The sequence below is a fragment of the Callospermophilus lateralis genome, chromosome 1 (assembly GCF_048772815.1).
Source record: "Callospermophilus lateralis isolate mCalLat2 chromosome 1, mCalLat2.hap1, whole genome shotgun sequence".
NCBI classification, from domain to species: domain Eukaryota; kingdom Metazoa; phylum Chordata; class Mammalia; order Rodentia; family Sciuridae; genus Callospermophilus; species Callospermophilus lateralis.
Genome location: NC_135305.1, coordinates 176,646,937 through 176,668,812, shown reverse-complemented (window position 1 = coordinate 176,668,812; position 21,876 = coordinate 176,646,937). Strand labels below are relative to the sequence as shown.

Sequence of the window (21,876 nt, the reverse complement as noted above, 5' to 3'; positions counted from 1 at the left end):
CATAAAAATAAATAAATAAAGGTATTGTGTCCAACCGAAAAATAAATATTTTTAAAAAATTAGAATTGGGGGTTGTGGTTGTAGCTCAGTGGTAAAGTGCTTGCCTAGCATTTGTGAGGAACTGGGTTTGATCTTCAGCAGCACATAAAAATAAATAAATTAATTAATTAATTAAAGGTATTGTGTCCACCTACAACTAAAAAAATTTAAAAAGGGCTGGGTATGGAAATGGTATGGTATGTAATCCCAGTGACTCAGGAGGCTGAGGCAGGAGGATTGCAAGTTCAAAACCAGCCTCAGCAATTTAGCAAGAGCCTATCTTAAAATTAAAAAAAAATTAAAAGGCTGGGGATGTGGCTCAGTGTTGAGCACCCCTGGGTCCAATCCTTGGTACAAAAAAAGAAGTTAAATAAAATAAAAATAAATATAGAAATAAATAAAAAATTTAAAAGGGCTGGGGATGTACCACCCTTGAGTTCAATAACCTGTATCAAAAATGTTTCTATATTTTGTGTATGTTTTAAAATATACCTAACCTTTTACTAAAATGGCATATGTGTGCATGTATACATATATATACACACGTGTGTGTGTAAAATCATATGATATAAACATACCTGAGGGCATAAGCTTGAAACTTCATTGATATGGGTATAATATTTCAAAGACTGTATATTAGGGCACCCCTGAATATTTATTCCCTAGGAATTCTCTAAAATATCTAACCTGATATAAGAAGTGATTTAAATTAAAGAAAAAAGGAATAATCTGATATACATAGCAATGTAGATGAATCTCAAAGACAGATACAAAAAAAGTACTTATTTTATGATGAATTTCTTAAAAACTGGCAAAGCCAATCTATGGAGCTGTTGTTATTATTAGATGGGGTCTTAAGGAGTGTTCTGGGGTGACTGAACACTTTGCATTTTGATTATGGTATAAATTTTCCTTAAAAAAAAAAGTATCGTAAAAAACTTCACTGTTCTCGTTGTGTTCAGTGGCTGCACCTGTAATCCCACAGCTCAGGAGGCTAAGGCTGGGGGATTGTGAGTTCACAGCCAGACTTAGCAACTTAGCAAGACCCTGTTTCAAAATAAAATACAAAATAAAAAGGGCTGGGGATGTGGCTCAGTGGCTAAATGCCCCCTGGGTTCAATCCCCAGTACCAAAAAAAGAAAGCAAAAACACTTCACTGTTTTGGCCGAGCAAAGAACCATATGAGCTACATTTGATAAAAGAGCTGCAAGTTTGTGTCCTCGATAATAGTCCTGTATACATTTCTCATACAATTTAAGTGAGATATTATTCAAAAACCATAAACTCATCTTTATTTATGTATTTATTTTTTGCTGTCCTGGGGATTAAACCCAGGGCCTCACACATGCTAGGCAAACACTCTACCATTGAGTTTACCTGTCCTGCCAAGTCCTTTAAATTTTATTTTAAGGCTGGGTCTTTCCAAGTTCTTCAGGTTGTCCTTGAACTTGCAATTCTCTTGCCCCAGTCCCTGAAGTTGCTGGGATTACAGACATGCACCACTGTGCCCAGCCTAATTAACCCTTTCTAAGTGTAAACTTCTATCCGTTTTTGTATGTTAATGAAGTTATGCAACCCTCACCATTATTTAATTTTGGTACATTTTCATCACCCCAAAGAGAAACACCAATACAGAGAGCTGCTCCCCTGTTTTTTCATGCCTTGCTCAATGTCATTGTCACTTATTTGATGCTTGTGAATTTTGTTTTGTGTATTGGGGATCAAATTCAGGACCTTTTGTGTGTCAGGTAAGTGATCTGTTGCTGAGTTACACCCCTATGCACCTGTGAACTTTTGTTAGTTGATAAGACATTAAAGATGTGAAAAAGTTTAAGAAAGGGGATACAGTAATACAGTTAGAAACATTGTAGCTATTAATTTATTTGCCTGTCTGAATTGGCCAAAGAGGGCTATGGAAGCAGAAAGGGGATTCCACCGATGTATAGAGCACGATTCTAGAATGCAACACTCAAGGATAGAATATGGGGTTGGGTCTGTGCCTGTCCCAAGGTAAATAACAGAAGGCAGGGGAAGAAGCTAAGTTCCTTGGGAAGACAAAGAAGGAAGTAGAGTGGTCTTGGGCAACTTCCTGGTGGAGGTGGCTTTGAGGCCAGGCCAATTATTTCTTATAATTCTGTTGTGCTTTGCAGTTTGCAAAGAGGCCTTATAAACATTTTGTCCTTGAATTCTCAGGGCTTTGCATGGTAGGTGGCTTCATTCCTGTTTTATAGAGATGATGATACTGAGCCCAGAGAGGCAAAGGGTTCCACAAAGAAAGTCCCACAGAAGGTCTCATAGAGAAGCAGTGACTGAACCTGAACTGAGCCCAAGCTATCTAGCTACTTCCAATCCCATTGCTTTTTCCCCTACAATATGTTGTAGGAGAGAAGGATGCTTCATGGGATTTGCAAGAACGAAAATTGGAGATGGAGCAGGGCAAGTCCTGGGAGGTCATTCAGCAGTGGTCTTTATTCCCAGGGAAGCAGGGCCACCATAGCCAGCTGGGCCTCAGAAGAAGAGTAGCATGCGGTAAGTAGGGCCCTTTGGTTGCAATCACCTGCTCACTGGGGTAACTAGCCCCAAGGAGACATTACATGACTTGCCTCACTTGGATGATTAAAGGGAACTGGTTGCTCAGTGACAATGGAAGGATACTGATTATTGACAGCAGGTCACAGCAGGCTTGAGGAACCTAATTAAGTTCCTCTTGGGTTGAAAACAGCCTGATGCCCTGACCAATGGCACTGCCAGTCCCCAGGGTCCCGGCCTGTCCCTCTTTTCTCACTCAGTACTAAGTTCCAACTTCACACTCACTGCTGCCAGAAAGAAGTCTCCTTGGAAGGACCAGGCAAAGTTTAAGGGAACAGAAGTCCATTTTGGGATAGTCAGTATGGATCCCTACGTCAGTGAGGACATGGTGTTACAACCTCCAACTGATGGAGCCAGAAGGAAGTGGAGATCAAATTGGGAATGGCCAGGGAGCCTTCTGGGTATGCCAGCCTCTGGTCTTCGATGCTGACAGCTGACTTTCTGGCCATTCTCTTGTCCACAACTGCTTCTTGGAGAAAAGGCCAGGTTCAGGTTTAATGATCAGGCACATCTCTGCCCTCACGGAGACTGATGTCTATCTGTGGAGCCATGGATTAGAGGGGGACAGGACACAAGCAAATTACAAACAAATGCAGGCATAAATTATAAATTCAACTATGGGGAAGAGAAAGAGAGAGAGATGAGATGGAAGGCAAACTCCCAAGGAGCCCACCTTGTTAAACAAATACTGCAGGTGTCAAGAACATGAAGGTAGATGAGGAGGTCGAGGTTATGTGCACCCCATGGTGGGAAGGACTGTGGCATGCTCATGGAAATAAAAGGAGGCAGGTGCAGCTGGCAAGTTAGGTGAGTAGAACAGGTTGGCAGGGGGCATGGGACAGTCATATAGGCCACAGTGAGGTTGCTGGACTTAACACAAGTTGTATCAGGAAGTATAGGGAGGCTTTTAGGAAAGGTGAGTCATAATGAGAAGTCAGTCTTCCCTAGTTTACCCCTAGTTCCATTCTCTTCTGGGGCCTACCTCTCTGTCAACAATCTGGAAGCCAAATTTCCCAGGAGCAGAGTAGTTGAGGAGCTGGCACCGTTGGTTTGTGGCCTAACTCTGCCTATCACTAAAGATGTCCTGGAAGCTCCTAGTTTGCTCTATTCTAGGGATGCTGCAAGGTGCATATATCCACAACCCACACCCACACCCACACAAGCCCAGCCCAAGGCAGCCATTCAAATGGTAGTTTTCAACTATTCACTCTGGCTCTTCGCTGTTTCTCTTCATTAGGGGTCATGAAAGTGAAGAGTGGAGGAGGGCTGGAGTCAACAAGGGAACTTCTGGCTTCTGTCTGAGAGTCTTAAAATATTGGGAAAAAAGGAAAGATAGCACATGTCCTGGAAAAAAATGAAATGTTATAGAGTATTTGATGCATTTAAACTAGTTCCTAGATAATGCAATGCCATGCAAAATTTCAAATTTTCTTTGAAACCAAAAATATCATTAACAATAGGTGACATTTACTAAGTATTTTCTATGTGCCAGGCATTGAGCTAATGAGGAGGCAGGTGTTAATTCCTATCCTTTTTTTATAGACCAACACTATAGAGGTAAGCAACTTGCCAATGTCACAGGGCTACTTAGTGTTGAACCTGAATGTTCATCTTCAAAGACAAAGAGGAGTGCAAAGGTGGAATGATTATTCTAAAATGTACATGGACACATGAACTTATGTGAATATTAAGTGATATTCTGAAAAAAGAAGACCCCCACCTGGCATAATAGGAACTGAGCCTTGTCAGATGTAAAAACCATTTTCAGGGCTGGGGCTGTAGCTCAGTGGTAGAGTGCTTGCTTTGCAAACATGAGGCACTGGGTTCAATCCTCAGCACCACATAAAAATAAAGACAACTAAAAAAGATTTTTAAAAACCTATTTCAAAGAGCCAATATTTATATACATGTAGTCTTTGCTTAAACCAAGGCCTATGGAAGGAAATGGAAAATTAAAAAATATACCACCCATAAAAGTATGTTTAACTAAACAAATCACAAGGGAAGAACTGCTTGATAAATGGTGACTGCATAAGCAATAACAATTGGTAACAGAGGGGATGAGTTAAATCCACATTTTACTCCAAAATAAAGTAAAATAAATTCAGCATATAGTCATCAAGGAATTAAATATGAAATGAGATTGTATAAAACTAGCGGAAAATAGATTATCAGATGGGTGGAAGAAAGCTTACTTCATTAGTATTAAAGTAATGAAAAAAATCATAAATGACAAATTGAACATTAGAATAAAACAAAAAAGAACAACGGACTGGAAAAATTTGCATCAGTGATTGCAAAGGAGTAATATCTGTTAAAAAAAAATGCTTGTTCAAAGTTAGAAGAGGTATAAGGCCCCAACAGATAAATGGATATGAACAGATCATTCACAAAAATGGGAATGAAGATAGGAAATTTTGAATGTTTAGTCATCTAAAAAAATGGTTAGTAAGGTAACCTTGAACTATCCATAGACATTATTAATGTAGGGGAGAAAAGACGGCACTCAATGCTTAGAATTGTGTATTAAACTCCTTACATTTGTTCCTTGGAGGTGATAGAATAAATGGTGCAGCTACTTGGGAAAGTCAAAGTCACTGTAGGGCAAAATCACTCTGCTGTTCTTGGCCACTCATAGCTTTCCACCTGGAGCTTTCCCAATCCCAGGGAATGTGTCCCATGTGCAGAATTCAAGGATATATTGGCAAACAATCTCAAAGTAACAAAATATACTATACCAGGAGATTAAGTGGATGGATAGGGGTACCTGCACTCCCTAAAAATGAATTATGTTAACAAAAGAAAAATGTTAATGAAAGTAGCAAATGAAAACGTGTGGTTCTAATTGTGTAAAGATACGTGTCTATGTGGAAGGTTTTCTGTCTGAAATGTCAAATTCTATAGAAATGATTGGATACTTAAATCTTTTTACATCTCTGTCTCACTGGTTGTCATATTTTATTTTCAGTGGTGCTTAAAAAAAAAAAAGAATCTGAATTCAAATACAGCCTGCAGCGTGACTTTGAGGAAGTTTGTCTGTAAAGTGATATAATATTTCCCAGGGCGGCTGAAATCAGTGAAAGGTGGACTGAGCCCGCGTCTAGCACACTGCGGGTATCCCAGAACTTCTTGTGGGGGGGCGCTTCCTTTTCCCTGAAAGGTAGGGGCCATCAGCGTCTTGACCGAACTCTCTTACCAGGGCCCAGGAGTTTAGTACTGCACTCGCGATCTCACTGGCACTGGGACTCCCTTCCAGGGGAACTTTCCTGATCAGGTGTGTGTGTGTCCCCCAGGTGCATCTGCGCTTGAAGGGGGAAGGGACGAGCTCCAGAACGTAACCGCCTCTGGGCACCTCGGACTTCGAGGCCGACGCAGCCACCTTTGAGCTGATTTCACCAGAACTCGGAGCTCTCGCCCACATTCGGCAACTGTTCTGTGCCTCTTCGTTAAGAAAACTCAGGTTTACAGGGCGCCTTCTGAGGAAGCCTGAAGACATCGGGTGCGCATAAAGGCACGAATCAGACTCGGTAGAGAGGGGACACCTGGGTGCCTTTCTAGAACCTAAAAACGACGTGCCAGACCTCCGACGTGGACAGGCGTCAGGCGGTGGCACGCGCCCATCTGGGATTCCCGACGCCTCTGGGTCCGTTTCTCCGTTAATGCCATCTTGCCCCGGGCGGTCACGTGCGGACTACAGCAGCGCCCTTCGTCCCGAACCGGACACAAGGAACGACCCCCAGGACTCCACTAGGTTCCCCGTGGTTCGGTCAAGAAGCCGAGGTAGGCCCTTCCCTCCTGAATCAGAGCAGAGCCAGAACCAGCACTAGGTTCTCGAGAGCGCGTCTCCCAGTCCGGGCCCGTCCGTATCCGGCCATAACGTCGTCGGGGACCCGAAGCCCCCGCCTCGTGCCCTCCGCCACCGCCTCCCGGGCGTCCTAAGAAAGGTGCCGGCTAGACGCGCGAGCGGGGGCGGCGGGAGGCGCTGGACCCCAGGGCCCCAGCTCGTCTACCCTTCGCTTCCTGCGCAGCCCGGGCCGGGCCGGCAGACGCGAGGGCGGGTGTGGGGAGGCCCAGCCGGGGGGCGCCACGCGCACGGCGCGAGGGGCGCGGGCTGCCGGGAGGACCGCGGATCCGGGGCGGGGGGGGGGGGCGCGGGCGCATGCGCCTTGCGCCCGTGCCATATTGGAATGAGTCGGAGCGCGGAGCGCCGCCGCCGCCTCCGCCGGAGCGCGGGTGGAGGGGGGCGGGGAGAGCTGCCGGCCGCCCGGCTCCGCCGAGCCCAGCAGGAAGGAGGGCGCGAGCGGGCAAGCGCGGGCGGCGCGAGCGGAAAAAGAGCCCGCGCCGGCGAGCGAAAAGAAGGAAAGAAAGAAAGAAACGAGCGCGAGAGGGGGAAAAGCGAGCGATAGAGCGAGCGCGCGCGCGAAAACTCCCGGCAGGTAAAAAAGCGGGGCCGCTGGCTGGGCCTTCCCGCGCGGCGGCCTGAAGGGGCGGCGGCGGCGCCGGGGCGGGAGACCGCGCGGCGCCCCCCTCGAAGCGGCCGCGCAACTTTGCCAACGGAAAACCGCCGGGAGCTGGCGGGCGGCGGGTGCGCGGGCTGAGGCGCCAACGGGCGGCGGCGGCGGCGGCGGCGGCACGTTGGGGGCGGGGGCGGGCGGGGGGAGCGCGGCGCCCGCGCGCGGCCTCGCGCGGTTCCGCGCGTCGGTCGGCCGGGCTGCAGGGGCGCGCCTGGGCACCTCGCCGCGGCAGCGAGCGGCGGCGGCGGCCGTCGGCCCCGGGCCGGCAGCGCAACGCGCGTCAGCCCGTAGGAGGCGTGAAAGGAAAGTGGTCGGGCGACCGCAGCGGCGGGCGCCCAAGTTCCCTGGCGCACTGGGCCCCCAGTGCGCGCCCCGCGCTCCCGCCCGCCGAGCCCCCGCGGACCCGCCCCCCGGGCTCGCTCCGGGCGGGGCGCGAACCCGCAGCAGGGGCTGGGCGAGTCGCCCGCGCCGCGGGTCGGAACTTCGGAGGGCCCAGGCGGCCGCTGCGCGGTTGCGGAGCGTCTAGCGGTCGCCGCAACCGGTTGCATAGCCACCGTTGTGAAGTGAGCGGGCCTCCCTGGCTCTGCAGATCGTCGGGCGCTGCTGGCCAACCTCCTCGCGGACCTGGACAGAGTCCCGAGGCACTCCGCAGGTCCGTGACCGTTTCAATTCCTATTCTTGAAGTCTGGTTTTGGACGCTGAAAAGGAGGCAGTGTAGAGGCGAGCAGAGTGTCCTGGGAATTAAGGCCTGCTCTATGCGGAGCAGATACGCCTTGGGAGAACATAAATTCCCGCTGAAAGAATGTACGTTGGGTCAAGTTTTTTCCCAAAATGTCAGTTGTTCGAGTGGGGTCTAAAACTGAGCTATCAGGCACAGGTCATCTATAGATCTTGCTTTGCGCTGGGAATGGGGTGGGACGTTCCAGTCAGAAAACTGGCTTTTATTTGGTGGGTGCTGTTCCCAGCGGGTCACTCAAAGCAGTGCTGGTTAATGGCCCCAAGTGATGTGGGGTGTGTGTGTGTGCGCGCGCGCGTGCGAGCCCTATTCTGCAGTGGTGTCTTTGAGAATCAAGTAACCGTCAAAGAGATTTGAAAGGAAGTAAGGTGCATTTTGACAGTATCTGCGTATGTCTTGTCCTGAACCACCTCTTTAAGATATCGTATTTAACTTTATGGCATCTGAAGTAAAATGTACATTAACTTGCCTATCATCTTGAGAGGCTGGAGGAGTGTCTACACGTGTACACTTTGGGATCTGTTAACCGGTGTTTGAAGTCGTATGTTGAGTCCTTTTAGGCCACAGGTACACTCAAAGTTCAGATTTGTTTGCAGTTTCAGAAAAGTAACGGCCCGGTGGAAACGGGAGTGGCCAGAAACAGGAAACAGTTCTGTGACTACCGTTGTCATTGACTAGCTGCCTTATCTTGGGTACATTTCTAAACCTATATGGATTTTGATTTTTACCTATTTGCGAAATTAGGATAAATAGATATCTTTCTGTGTGCTTTTGGTACTAAAATTTGGTGACTTTAACATGAAAGATGTTAAAATCAGTCTATGGTTCCACGAAGGTGCATCTTTATAAATACATTTTTTAAAAACGTGGTGTCGTCTAAATTTTTGTAATTATTTGAATAAAGACATTCAAAAATGTATTTAAACGTGCTTAAGAAATTATACCTTTTTTCTTGAGGTAAGATCTTAAAAGTATATTTCTTTTCTTTTTTTTTTTTTAAAGAGAGAGGTGAGAGAGAGAGACAGACAGAGAAAATTTTTTTTTAATATTTATTTATTTATTTTTTTTAGTTTTTGGCGGACACAACATCTTTGTTTGTATGTGGTGCTGAGAATCGAACCCGGGCTGCACGCATGCCAGGCGAGCGTGCTACCGCTTGAGCCACATCCCCAGCCCTTAAAAGTATATTTCAAACCATCCCCAGCCCTTAAAAGTATATTTCAAACTTTTTTTTTTTAATGTATCATATGCCTTGATAACCACATTCAGATCAAGATACAGAGCATTTTCAGGCCCCCAGAGGGCTCCCTTTGAGTCCCTCCCATTCATTATACATGTGCCCTCCCCAAGGCAACCACTATTCTGACTTCTATCACCATAGAGGAGTTTTGTCACAGAACAGCACCCTTTAGAAGCTGGAAGGGGGGCAATATTAATAATTATACTCGAGGACAGCAGTTATGTAAACTTAAAATTATGGTCATTTTCATCATGATTGTTTGCTTTGATAATAACTGTTAAGGTTTTTTTGTATCTAGAATAAGGTAAACTTCCAACCTGAGAGACTTTGTAGTCAGAAGGTAACTTTTTAGCAGATTTGGATCTGTGATTATTGGGAGTTCTTTTGCTCACAGATATGGTATTATTCTGTTACTGCCCATTTTTAAAATACAAGTATGATAGGAAAGGCAGCAGAACACATCAGACACTAGTATGGCAATATGTAAAAAAGTGGATGTATAACCGATGTGATTCTGCAATCTGTATACGGGGTAAAAATGGGAGTTCATAACCCACTTGAATCAAATGTGTGAAATATGATATGTCAAGAACTATGTAATGTTTTGAACAACCAATAATTAAAAAAAAAAAAAAAACAAACCCAATGAGTCACAAGGCAAAAAAAACAAAAACAAAAACAGGTATGTTTGTGGAGAGTAAGTTTGAAGGATGAATCATGAATTTTCCCAAGTCAAAGTTTTAAGATGTCAGTAGATAAATTAATTTGTTAAAACAGAATTTGCCCCATCTGGTGGTGCACACCTGTGATCCCAGCTACTCAGGAAAATGAAGCAGGAGGATTGCAAGTTCAAGGCCAGTCTCAGGAAGTTAGGGAGACCCTGTTTAAAAATAAATAAATAAAAAGGCTGGGGAGGGAAGTGTGGATTCAGCAGTATAGTGTCCCTGGGTTCAACCTCCAGTATCTTTTTTTTTTTTTTTTTAATTTATTTTTTGTAGTTGTACACAGTCATTTTATCTTATTTATTTATTTGTATGTGGTGCTGAGGATCGAACCCAGGACCTTGCACATGTAAGGCAAGCCCTCTACCACTAGTCCACATCCCCAGCCCCATCAACCTCCAGTATTTTAAAACAAACAGGGCTGGTGATGTGCCTCAGCAGTAGAGCGCTTGCTTAATACATACTGTTTTCCATGGGATCAATCCTCAGCACCACATTAAAAATAAATAAAATAGAGGTATTGTGTCCATCTACAACTAAAAAAAACCAAAACCAAAAAAACCCAAACAATGACAGGCTGAGTGCAGTGGCACACACCTGTAATCCCAGCAGCTCAGGAGACTGAGACTGGAGGGTCGTGAGTTCAAGGCCAGCCTCAGCAAAATCGAGGCGCTAATCCTCTCAGTGAGACTCTGTCTCCAAATAAAATACAAAATAGGCTGGGGATGTGGTTCAGTGGTTGAGTACCCCTGAGTTTTATTCCAGCACTCCTCCTTCCTAAAAATGAAGCCTTAGAATTTTAGAGAAAATTGAATGGAAATTGATTTTTTAAGATTCAGTGAATTAAGATGTGGGTATCAAGTTTTAACAAATTTTTAAATGACAGCCATTAACTTGATTTATATATGCAGGATATTTATCGTGTTTAATCAAATCATTAAAATTCTAAAAAGGAAATAAACAAGGTAACTAAAAATTGTTAGGTATGGATTTTTACAAGAATTTCAAAGATGCCTTTTTGTATTAGACCTCAATTTGGGAAGATGTTTTTCTAAATATTATCCAAGAAAGCAAGTATGCAACAATTTACTTATCCTTTTTAAATACCTTTTAATGTATCCTTTGTGTTCTTGTTTCTACTACTAAAGGAGAGGAGTTAGAAGTGTAAGTGAATTTTTACTTTGTTAGTTTCTAACAAAGGCCTATGTTTTTTACTGCAAGGAAGTCTATGTGATAGAAACTAGGAACAGTCTTCAGTCCTTCCTGTGTTAGGCATATATGGGGGGGATAGTTCACAAAGTTCCACAGTTTTCTTTTGTGAAATTATTTCACTGAAGAATTCTGACTTTCTGTGTTTAAGTGAAACTGACCAGTTGATGGGCCAAGAACTATGCTGGATTCGTCTTTTTCACCCACATTTCATATAGCATCATTAACCCAGAGTGTGCTTGATGATTTAGCTGTAGTAGAACTACCATTTTTTTTTTTTTGACTATTTCTAGGTTTCTGTTTTTTCATTATCAGATTATTTAAAATTTGTTAAATCTTTAAGAGATGAACTAAAGGGAAGCAAAGTAAGAAACAGAAACATGAAAGGGAATTTCCTAACTGGGCGTGGTGACACATGCCTGTAATTCAGGATACTCACTGGGCAAAGGCAGGAGGATCCCAAGTTTGAGGACAGCCTGGGCAATTTAGTCAGATTCTGTCTCAAAATAAAATTAAAAAGGCTGTAGGATGTATTTGTTTCCTTGTAAACTCTGATTTTTTTCCTTTAGAATTCATAATCTTGGGGGCTGGGGTTGCAGCTTAGTAGTAGAGTGCTCACTTAGCATGTGTGAGGCACTGGGTTCTATCCTCAGTACCACATAAAAAAATAAACAAAATAAAGGTATTGTGTTCATTTACAACTAAAAAAGAATTTTTTTTTTTTTTTTTTTTTATAAAGAGAGAGGGAGAGAGAGAGAGAATTTTTTTAATATTTATTTTTTAGTTCTCGGCGTACTCAACATCTTTGTTTGTATGTGGTGCTGAGGATCGAACCCGGGCCACACGCATGCCAGGCGAGCGCCCTACCGCTTGAGCCACATCCCCAGCCCCAAAAAAGAAATTCTTAAAAAAAAATCTATAGTCTTGGGCTGGGGATCTAGCTGGTAGAGTGCTTGCCTCACATGCACAAGGCCCTGGGTTCAATCCCCAGCACCCAAAAAAAAAAAAAAAAAAGTATGATTTTACTGCATTTGTCAGGTACTTTTGCTTTCACAGTAAGAACTACAGCAGGGTTAGATATGAAATGGTGATATAGACTCACATGTCATTTTACTTTAAAGTCTGTAGAAAGGTGAACTGTCCAGACTTTTAATTATGTTTTTTTTAAAAATATATTTTGAATTCATGATATGTTCCTATTAAATGAACACAGTATACAAAACAGATGACCTTTATTTAGACAGGTATTTTGAACGCTGAATATTTTTTACATTAAAACTTTCTATCTTATAAATTCCTAAAACTTTAATTTCTGAAATTATTTGGCTGATAATCAATATTATATAAGTGAGAGCAAAATAACATGTAATAGTAAATGGTATAGCTTTGTTATGGTGGGATATTTTTCTTCAGTGACTAATGTTTGTTATCTAACTAGGGTGTCTTATATTTGAAAAAATTATTTCTCTGTATACACAGTTATTAAATCGGATGAAAGTGTCTGGGGATTTTGGTTACCTCGGAGATTTTGAACCTTTAGACTTTAGGGAGTAGGGTTTTTATGGTTTTGACTCTACCATTCTTCAACTGATTCTAGCCCCACTGGAAAATGATTTAAAATAGAAAGGATGTGGTCAGGTTGTTGTAAATTCATGTGTAAACTTTTCAAAAGTGGGAGGAAGGATAAGAACAAAGACAAGTTATTAATAGAAAAATTATATGACTTCACCACAGAAGTTTTAACAAATTTTATTGTAAACCTTTTCCTATAACTCAAAGGCAGCTGAGAATTTGTATATAATTTTTCTTTTAGTCTGTTTTATTGAAGAAATGTTTATAAAAAACTTATTCAAGGGCCGGGGCTGTGGCTCAGTGGTAGAGTGCTTGCCTGGCATGTGTGAGGCACTGGGTTCGATCCATGGCACCACGTAAAAATAAACAAATAAAATAAAGGTATTGTGTCTATTTACAACTTAAAGAAACAAAACTTATTCAACTTTCTTTGCTTTCAGGTGATCACAAAAAGTGTGGTCTGTATATTGTGTTAAATGATATTAGGTTTCTATTGAATTTTGTGATTTGATAGTTGAATTACTTCAGAGAGCCAAAGACTTAACTGAATGGAGAGGTTGTCCTGTGCTGCTTGCATTGGTTCCTTTTTGATGTTTTTGCTTCTTTAAGTGAAAGGTTAATTACTAATCTGATTTGGGGTAGAAAGGGTAGTTGAGAGCATCTGTTTTGTAGGAGAAGGTTGAGTTCTGTTCTGAGAACGTATTTGGAAGAGGGTCTTAGATTAGAGAATATGGGCCATTGGCAATCAAAAGTGTAGGACGGCCAGGCTTGGTGGCACACACCTCTAATTCCAGCTATTTGGGAGGCTGAGGTGGGAGGGAATTGCACATTGGAAGTCAACCTCTGCAATTTAGTGAGATTGTCTCAAAATAAATAACAAAAAGGACTGGGGGTGTATTTCAGTGGTAAAGCACCCCTGGATCCAATCCCTGGTGCCACCAAGAAAATCCCTCAAAAGAAAAAAATTGTATGGTTGGGACTTGATGGTGCACGCCTGTAATCCCAGCAGCTCTGGAAGCTGAGGTAGGAGGATTGCAAGTTCAAAGCCAGCCTCAGCAATTTAGCAAGGCCCGAATGCAACTCAGTGAGACCCTGGCTCTACATAAAATACAAAACGGGCTGGGGATGTGGTTTAGTGGTTAAGTGCCCCTGAGTTCAGTCCCCATACTAAAACAAACAAATAAAAACATGTGGGACAGTTACACATTTGGAATGACATGAGATGAGCTGAGAAATGCAGCAATTGTTAAAATAACTCAATTTTTTCTTTGTTGTTGTTGTTGATATCAAGTTTAAAGTATTGACTGGCAAATCATTGAATTCCAAATTATTACTTTTGTATTGGAAGAAATTTTATTTTATTATTATTTATTTGTATGGGAGATTGAACTCCAAGGGTGCTTAATCATTGAACCATATCCCCAGTCCTTTTTTTGCCGGGGGGCGGGGGTACTGGAGATGAACTCAGGGGCACTTGGCCACTGAGCCACATCCCAGCCCTGTTTTGTATTTTATTTAGAGACAGGGTTTCTCTGAGCTGCTAAGTACCTCACTGTTGCTGAGGCTGGCTTTGAATACCTGTCTCACCCTTTCACACAGCTGGGATGAGGATCCCCAGTCCTTTTTTAAAAAAACTTTACTTTTTATTTTGAGAAAGGGTCTTGCTAAGTTGTATAGGGCCGTGTTGAGTTGAACTTGTGATCCTCCTGCTTTAGCTGCCAGAGTTGCTAGGCATGTACTGCTGCTTTTATTTTATTAAGAGAGAAAAAGTTTATTTTATGGTTTCAGAGTTCTCAGTTCGTAGATGCTGACTCCAATGCTCTGGGCCCAAGCTGTGGCAGCCACAATTGGGGAAGAACCCAGTTGAGGAATTTTGCTCTGTTCTTGGTGTGGTCAGGAAGCAGAGAAACCCTGAGAGTTTTTAACAAGTATTTGCAGTGCCTTTGATACCTGTAATCCCAGCAACAGTCCCTTGTGCCCTGCCTTACTTTTCCATACTCCAGCCACATGGTTTTTGAGTCCTGCTCAAGTTTCTTACACTTGGTTCCTTTTCATAGTGGAGAGTTCAACCCAATCATGAAGCCTTCCTTAACCCTTCCCAAAACATTTCTCTCTTTCTCTCTCTCTCTCTCTCTCTCTCTCTCTCTCTCTCTTTGGTACAGGGGATTGAGCCCAGGATTGCTTAACCACTGAGCCACATCCCCAATCCATTTTTATTTTTTATTTTGAGATAGGATCTCACTAAGTTGCTAAAGGCCCGCCAAGTTGCTGAGGCTGGCTTTGAACTTGTGATCGTCCTGTCTCAGCCTCCCAAGCCTCTAGAATTACAGGTGTGCACCACAGCCCTCGGCTCATTTAATTCATAATAAAATGCTTTAAAACCACACTTACAGGACATTAAAATCGATGTACCTATTTCAAAGATTCTTCCCCTATTGTTTCTTGTGGGAGAAATAAAAATAGTCTTGTTTCTTGTGTTTACTGTTATAAACTGCACAGGCAGGAATTGTATCTTAATTATCACAGTATCTCTGATACTAAGAACAGTGCTGGGAAAAATATATATGTTAAATGGAGGTATAAATACACAAACAATTAGTGATATAGGAAATACATGTATTTTTTTAAAAATATTTTTTTTTAGTTGTAGATGGACACAATATTTTATTTATTTTTATGTGGTGCTGAGGATCTAACCCAGTGCCTCACACTTGGGACAAGTGTTCTACTACTGAGCTACATCCCCAGCCCAGGAAATACATGTATTTTTTAATGCCAGAGACTTTTTTTCTAGTATTATAGTTTAATTCCAAATGTTTAGACTTTTTTTCAAGATGAGATATCAGTATTTTGTTATATTTTGTGCTTGAAGTTTCTGTTTTCGTTCAAGTTTTAGGTTAGCAAAATTTCCCCTCTCAGCGTTTTGAAAGCATTTTTTTTTCACTTTTTCTAAGATAACTGCATATCTTTAGATGTTTGGTAATGCATTTACAATAGTAAAAATCAAGTTGAAGGACATTAACGTCAATCTTTTTGCTTTACTACTTTTCATGGTGGTAGTTACAAAGAGGCCTTTAGCAGCTTGATTATTCATGGGTGTGAGGTGGAGTAGCTCCAATTCTGTTTGCCTGGGATGACTGATGACTATTATTTGCAGGCACGTGAGCAACTGGTTGAGCTTCAGAAACAAATCTGTGGATCCTCTTGCCTTCTACTAGTGTTAATGAATCCAGGCTCTTACTGGGAAGCCCTGATGATAGCTGCTTCTGGATAAGGACTTGTGGTCCTGAGGATGGGCTGGAATGGGTGGGATCTTCAGAAGTGGAAGAGGATTCCATAGGCTTAAATTTTGCCTATAATATCCCCTATATCCCCTACCCTCATCCTCCCTGGAAATGGATAAGTTTTGGAAATTTTGAAATTATGTGAGGGGAAACCCTGTACTGAATTGATGCCTGTGGTGAATTTAGGAAATTTAGACTCTTATAAATCTGAATAGTTGAGAAACAATATTATGTGAAGCTGCCTATTCATAAAATATAATTAGTGTTTTATGTAAACATGAAATATAATTGAACTTTAGTTGCAAACTTACTAATATAATTGATTTTTTTTTTTTTTTGGTACCAGAGATTGAACCCAGGGGTGCTTAACCACTGAGCCATATTCCCAGCCCCTTAAGTTTTTGTTATTATTATTATTATTTTAAATTTTGAGACAGGGTCTTACTAAGTTGCTAAGGGCCATGCTAAATTGCTGAGGCTAATCTTGAATTTTTGATCCTTCTGCCTTACCCTCCCAAGCTGCTGGGATTAAAGGCATGTGCCATGGCGACCAGCTATAATAGAATCTTTCATGGAGCCAAGCACTTAAAAATGGAAATATTCTTTATTCAAGAACGAAGAGGAATTGTTTTTAGCATTATGGCAAGAAGTTGAAAGTTACTGAAGTTATAAAGAAGGAGTTTAGAAGGGACCTCTTTATACTTCTGTCCCTTTACTCACCTGTTTTACTGAATTCAAATTGTTCCTCAGGAAATTCAGAAATACAGTTGTGCAGGGACATGTTCTGAGAAATACAAAGTTTAGCAATTTCATCATTGTGACTACATAGCATATACTTAAACTTAGATGGCTGTGATAGCTACAACATCTCTAAGCAATATACTCTTATGGAACCACCATTGTATACTCAAAACCATTGTTTTTTTTTAAAATAAATTTTTAGTTGTAGTTGGACACAATACTTCTATTTTATTTATTTATTTCTATGTGGTGCTGAGGATCAAACCCAGCATCTTGCTCGTGCTAGGTGAGCGCTCTATCACTGAGCCATAACCCCAGCCCTCAAATCCATTGTTAACAGAAATGTTGTTATACGGTGCCTGGCTATAGTTTAGAAAGATAAGATTGCTTCTTATAGGCATTACTTTTTTCTTCTGTTGCTTTATTTTTTAATCATATCCTAGACTGAAGTAGTCATTTAAAAAAAGTTAAGTTTGGGCTGGGGTTGTGGCTCAGTGGTAGAGCGCTCGCCTAGCACATGCGAGGCCCTGGATTCGATCTCAGCACCACATAAAAATAAAGATATTGTGTCCAGCTAAAAAATAAATATTAAAAAAAAACAAAGTAGAGGGGGCTGGGGTTGTGGCTCAGTGGTAGAGCTCTTGCCTAGCATGCACGAGGCACTGGGTTCGATCCTCAGCACCACATAAATGTAAAATAAAGATATTGTGTCCACCTAAAACTTAAATATATATATATATATATGTATATATATATATATATATATATTAAAATAAAGAAAGTTAAGTAGAGATGCAGATCTATGTATAAAATATTATTTTGAATAGTGAAAAAGTATACTCCTTTTTGCTGAAACCTGCAGTTTCTCAGTCCCTTCTATAGGTTACCATTATTCCCTGTTTCTTTTGTATTTTGTCAGAAAAATTCTATTTATACAATAGCATATATTTTCCTATCTACATTAAAAAACACCCCAAATAGTGGTATGTTTTATGCATTATTTTGTATTTTGCTCTTTTTATTTAAAATATCTTGGATACATCCCAAGTACTTATAGGTCTGTCTTATTCTTTTAGTGGTTGCCTAGTGATTTGTTACATGGATGTATCATAATTTGTGTACATTTTGAGTTATTTCCAGTTTTTTATTTTTTTCCTACAATAAACAGTATCATGGACTGATGACAATTGAATTTGCTTGAATTAAGAAAAACTTTCTAGGATTTACAGAGTTTTTTGGTTTTTTAAATTTTTTTCTGAGTTAATGTTTGAAGGTAGATTGTTCTCCAGCCAATTCTTGTCCTCCATAATGCAGAAGGTAGAGGAACTGGGTCTAGTAAAGTCAGAGGAGTTGATGACAAAGTCATCCAGAGCTGCTCCCCGCCACCCCATACAACTTGTTGCAGAAGAGTTGGTGTAGGCAAAATCCCTAGATAAGCTCAGTCTTGGGAAACTGAAGCATCTGAAGATGTCTTTAGACTGCTGAGATGTTGATCATGCCCTTAAAGCTCAAGGCCTCAGTGTGTTGCTTATTATAAATTCAGTTAATTTTTTTGTATTCTGGTTTTTGAGGATATTGCAGCAGCAAGGGTTGGCTAATATATCAATTTCTGAATGTTTTTTGATATTCTTTTGTTCATTTGCCTTGGCAAAGTTTTTTAAAAAATATATTTATTTTTTAGGTGTAGATGGGCACAACACAAGCCTTTTATTTTTATGTGGTGCTGACGATCGAACCCCGTTCCGCAGAGCCACAATCCCAGCCCCTATAGCTAAGTTTTAAAAAGCTGATTTTTTTTTCTGGGCTACTTGATAAGGAATTCTAGTCACATGTTCCTGTTCTAATGTAGAATTCCTAAAGAAAGTGATTTGGAATCTTGAGGCATTTTATGGTTAAACCTTATAGTATTATGTATTTCCCGCTGGGGATGTAGTTAAGTGGTGTAGTGCTAGTTAAGTGGTATAGTGCTTGCTTAGCATGCACGTGGTCCTGGGTTTGAGTCTCCAGTACTACCAAAAAAAAAAAAAAAAAAAAAAAAGTGTTATGCATCTTTGTAGTCCAAGTTCTTCTTCATTTCCCTATGTCAGAAGAACTTCAGAATACCTCTCAGCATATATACTTCTTCAACACCTCCTGTTTATACTGCCATTTTTTGTTAAGTGCTTTCTTAAAGAGAACATGTTAGCTTTCTGTTATTATACAAATACCTGAGATAATCAGCATATAAAGAGGAAAGGTTATTTTGGCTCATGGTTTCAGCCCATGGTTTCTTGGCTCATGGCTTTTGGGTACAAGACAAGGCAGTATGTAATGGCAGGAGTGTGTGACAAAAGGATGTGACTTAGTTGAATGGCAGGAGTGTGTGACAAAAGGATGTGACTTAGTTGGACTCCTGGCAAAGAAACACTTTCATACTCGATGTCAAAATTTAAGTTGATAGAGCTCATAAGTTATCTTCAAGAAGAGATTTGAGAAAAGGAAGTACAGAAATCAGCACGCAATTAGGATTAATCAAGTTCTTTGTACAGAGGAAGGCTTTGTAAACAACAGGGCAGCCTGACAAGTTGGACCATCCTATGTTTAAAGAGCAAGTGGAAAAAAACAATGTCTTGAAGGCATGTTTTAACTTCACAGGATTTCAAGAGGACTGAAGAGCAAGTAAATTGCCTATGAATGATGCCTTAACAAATTTACTCGGGGCTTTGGCTTTAATAACCTCGCTGATTTTTCCATCCATTTTTGTTGAGAAAGGTAGCTGCAGTGTGCACACACAGACTTAGTTAGAAATAATGAACCTCTACTGCACTTGGCAGGCACTGAATTTCCTTCGCTTGTGAAAATGACAGAACTTCTGAAGGCAGTAATGTGTTAGTTGAATTGTTTTACTCATTTAGTGAATTAGGGGTACCATTGTCTGATAACATAGAAATTAATTTGACAAACACAATAGTTGTGATGTGAAATCACTGGTGCCAGGGGTTTAGGGAATGCAAAGTTGAGTAAGTTCTATGTCCTTGAGAAACTATAGTGTCCCAGGATAAGACATGATAGGGAAGAGCTTATTTTTAAGTGCTGTGAAAAGGTACAAAGTGTCTACTATGGAAGATACACTGATGGAGGTATGGGAATGGGCTAACATTGGTGGAGGGTATTGCTTTCAGAAACAATTTTTGTGGAAGTAAAGGCCAGATAGTTAAGTGATTTGTGAATACTTGTTCATATACTTGTTGGTATAAATATTTTTAATATAGGCTAAAATATCTCAAGTTTTAGAAAAAACTGATTGTAAAATAAGAAAGTAACTCTAATTTTTTCCCTTTTAATCACTTTCCAAGTCTTTAGTGCTGCCTCCCTCTAAAGTGAGTATTTATCTTTGATGAGGTTGTTGCCTACTTTTCCCCTTTGAGAGCAGCAGAAGCAGATGAGCAGTCACTGTGATCTCAAGGCTGTTTTAATTTAGGCGGGTTCACAGGGACCTACCTGGGATGATAGGAAGCAGCTCAGGCACAGGGAGAGAGGGTAAACTCTCTTAACTTGCATCCATGAACATGCACCTTGGCAAGAATTATAGGATATCCTAAATGGGTGTGAAGTTTTAAAATTTATAATATTGTTTGGGCTCCCCTATTTGATCTTTAATTGTTGAGAGAATTATTATGCTGGGTGCTTATGTTGAGTCATTTGCTATTTGATTTATGGTTCTGTATGTTTTTATAAGTTTTCCTTTTCTAATATAGTAAAATATTTTTAAAAATCTTTTTTAGTTTAGATGGACACAATATGTCTGTTTTATATATATATATATATATATATATATGTGTGTGTGTGTGTGTGTGTATATATATATATATATATATATATATATAATTTTTAATGTGGTGCTGAGGATCAAACCTAGTGCCTCAGGCATGCAAGGCAAGTGCCCTACCACTGAGCCACAACTCCAGCCCCAGTAAAAACATTTTTAGTATTATTTTTTGTGGTACAGGGCGGGGGGCGGTTGAACTCAGGGGTATTCTACCATGGAGCTATGTCCTCAGCCCTCTTCTTTTCTTCTCAGTCCTTTAACAAATTTTTTTATTTTTAAAAATTTGAGGCAGGGTCTTGCTATGTTGCCAAGGCTGGCCTTGCACTAGTGATCCTCCTGCTAGCCTCCTTAGTAGCTGGGATTACAGAGTGCACCATTGTGCCCAGTGCTGTTATTAATTTAAAAAGTGAAACTGATTTTAGCTGGGTGTGGTGGCACATGCTTGTAATCCCAACTACTTAGAAGACTGATGCAGAAGGATTGCAAGTTTTAGGCTAGACTGGGGCAATTTAGTGAAATCCTGTCTCAAAATTTGAAAATTAAATAAAGGGGACTACGATTGTAGCACAGAGATAAAATACTTGTTTAGCTTGTGTGAGACAGTGGATTCAGTCCCCAGTACCAAGGGATTAAAAAAAAAATGGTGGAATGGTAGGAAAGGGACCAAAAAATTTAGCCTTGTAGAGAATTTGGTGGGGTATCAGGTTTTAGAAGAAATAGCATGCCCTTTATTATAGTGTATTACTTCTGTATTTATACTTTCAATCATTTGTTTGAGACATAACATTACCTTGGTAATTTGCTTTTTCAGGTAGTGTTTATGCTTTTAATATTTTGGTAAAAAAATTAATTTTTCTTTAAAACTTTATGCTTTCTTAAAAGTGATAATTGCATTTGGGGGAAGATCTTTCCCTAAAGAACTGTATGTGTATACATTACCTATCCAACCATTTATTTGGGGCTGTTACACTTTCATGAAGAACAGCCCATCACAAGCAATATCTGTTTTCAGGTGCTAGCAGTCAGTGTTGTAAAAGCTCCTGCACCAAAGCTGATGCATGGTTCTTAACTATTTCCCAGCCTTTTGATCAGATGTGATTAGCCAGGTGTGAGATTGTGAGGACTGCACAGTAGAGGCAACAGTTAGCACTGAGTCCAGCTTTACTCTGGACCAGGCACAGTTGTTATTCTAAGAGAGGGCAGGCTTATCAGTGAGAAGTTAGTGTCTTTAGGAATCTCTGTTTTAAAAACACAGTCAAGGAAAAATATATTTTGAAATATTTTCACCACAGTATTAGTATATGTTTTGATGCTTAAAGAAGGACTTGGTTCCATTTTTTATACCTTTATTTTATTAATTAATTAATTTATTTTTTCATGTGGTGCTGGGGATTGAACCTAGTTCCTCACGCATGCTAGGCA

The 21,876-nt window shown here is 40.9% G+C and overlaps 1 protein-coding gene across 5 annotated transcripts in view; it reads left to right on the top strand.

Annotated features, from left to right (window-relative positions):
- The first annotated feature begins 6,030 nt into the window (after positions 1–6,030).
- Positions 6,031–21,876, top strand: part of Sfmbt1 (Scm like with four mbt domains 1) — a 129,071-nt gene continuing 113,225 nt past the window's right edge. For 3 of the 5 annotated variants that reach the window (XM_076836835.1, XM_076836565.1, XM_076836890.1), the window contains exon 1: positions 6,894–7,064. The gene's annotated coding sequence lies outside the window, so the exon portion shown is untranslated. Of the gene's footprint in view, positions 6,409–6,893; positions 7,065–7,707; positions 7,795–21,876 lie in introns of those variants that run through there. The other 2 variants (XM_076836657.1, XM_076836751.1) reach the window with 2 other exon arrangements.